Below are 2,354 nucleotides of genomic sequence, written 5' to 3' on the forward strand. Positions count from 1 at the left end.
GTTACATGGGATGAGAAAACTTTTTCCCCCTTGGGCTTGGGAGGCCATTTTATAAATTTGAAAACCCCTTGTAAATTTTCTAAAATTCATGGTTGTCAATCTAAAAATAATGCTATTTTTCGAAGATATAAGGTTTTTACCCAACAGCAGCGATATTTCAAAGCTTTTCCTGCACAAAACCACACCTGTACTGTAGCTCATGGATGAATGTCTCCTGTTGATTTGACTCCAGTCTGTAAAGTAGTCTGTTCTGTACTGTCATGCTGCTATATGTTGAAGACTTGCTTGACCCGTATGTCTCCATGTCACTTGTAGGTTGTTCATCTGAAGCAACACAGTGTGTTTTGTTGGTACTTGTGTTGACCTTGTTGACCTGTATCTTGTTGGTTGCCTACACTGCATTTGGAAGACAATGCTGGGTTTGCAAAAAGCAACGTGTCACTGATGCCATCTTCCCTCCACTGACTTAAAGCTATAAGCTTGGAAACTGGGCCATGAGCCACATCCAAAGCAAAGGAGTGCTAATCGGGAATCATTGATCACTCTGAGAAACTCTGTGAATGTTGGCCGCAGTCTCACAATTCCTATATGTGGCTTTAATCCCAGATTTTTGGCTGCCCAATTGATTACATGCTGGTCGGTGAGTTGAACTTGAGTGAAGTGTTTGCCATCTGGAATGGGTTCCCAAGGCTGCCTGGTTGCAGTGTTGTGTGGCTCATTTCAGAGGAGAGCCAAAGTGTACTGGCCACATTCTAACCTTAACAAATGGAGGAATGATTTAGATTATGGTTTGTTAATCCACTATACTATATTGCCTGGGTTGTCTTCATTAGTATTATGGTCATTTTCTGTCTCTAGTACTGAAAGATGACAGGCTGCCTCATTTACCTGCTGTGTTGAAGCATTTCATCTGTGTTCAAAACAATAAAGTGTTTCTAAAGAGTGTTGAGTCTATATATAGTACAATCGTCATTGTCTTGTTTTTGATTCAAATAGAAAACACTTCCAAGTATTCAGATTAAAAGTATAGCCTATTATGTTTAATACAATAGACACTGGGGCTTTTTTGCAGCCCGGAGAGTAGGAAAAGAAGCACAAAGGATTTGGCAAGATTGCATGCTTCGCACACTCCAACACACACACACACACACACACACACACGCTTTCCTCCATCCATTAACAGCAGGGTAGTGGGAGGGAGAGGGTGAGAGACGGGGGTGAGGTGAGGCTGAGGAGGGGTGAGGCAGCCCTCATTATTTGGGCTGCGCTGCAGTGAAAGGCACTGGGATTGCTTTCATTACAGAGCCAAATGAAATAGCGCAGGCTGATTACCCGCGTGACGGAGAGAGGAGACGAGCTGGATCACTCTCCATGGAGGGGAGAGACTGAGACAGGAAAAGAGAGAGAAAAATGAAAGGAAGGAGAGGAAAAAAGTAGGAAAGAGGGATAGAGGAGAGAGAAAAAGGGAAGGAAGGAGAGAAAAATAGTGGAAAAGGAGGGAGAGGATGAATAGAGAGAATGAAGAAGAGGGAAACAAGGAGAGAGGAAGGGGAGAGGAGGAGGGGGAAGCTGCCTGGCTGTGTTTCTCAAACAAGACTCCAAACAAGTGTGTGTGTGTGGGTGTTTGTGAGTGTAAGAGAGAGAGACAGTGAGATGGAAGGGGGCTGCTATGGTCCCATTTCTCAAACATGGCTCCCTGGGGAGGGATATGAATAATAACGACAGTAGCAGTGCAGCATGTAAAAATCAAACAAAAATCACGCTCGCGTTCACTAGCTTTTGTTTAGCTCTTACCTTAACTCTGCTTGTGAGTGTTTTTACAGTATTTCTATTTGCTGTCTTATAGTAGGCTGGAAGAGGATTTATATAAAGCTGGGTTTTCATATGGCTGTATGTGTGTAGGTTGGAATAAATGGCATCATCATCCCAGAATTATACCGTTATTCTGGTGTAGTATGAAAGTATGAAATGTGTGTGTGTGCATGTCTGTGACTGTCTGTGTGTGTGTGCAGCTGTCTTACCAGAATCAGAATGTGTGTAATATCGGGTCTGTGGTGTGTGTCGATGATTATGCGGTGACAGCAGCTGGTAATCTATCAGACAAGCTCGGAGGAATGAACACCTGTGATCGCCATAGAGCCAGAGAAAATGTCAGGCGCAACACACACACATGCACACACGCGCACACACACACACACACACACACACACACATGTATGCATGCCCAGACACACTCTCAAGCACATACACACTCAAGTGTTCCTACACACATGCATATTTATGTGTCTGGCTCACACACTTGCATACCCTTGTGCGAGCATTGTGGAAATAGAATTAATTAATTGAAATGGAAC

The sequence above is a fragment of the Centroberyx gerrardi genome, chromosome 9, assembly GCF_048128805.1.
Source record: "Centroberyx gerrardi isolate f3 chromosome 9, fCenGer3.hap1.cur.20231027, whole genome shotgun sequence".
Taxonomy (NCBI): Eukaryota; Metazoa; Chordata; class Actinopteri; order Beryciformes; family Berycidae; genus Centroberyx; species Centroberyx gerrardi.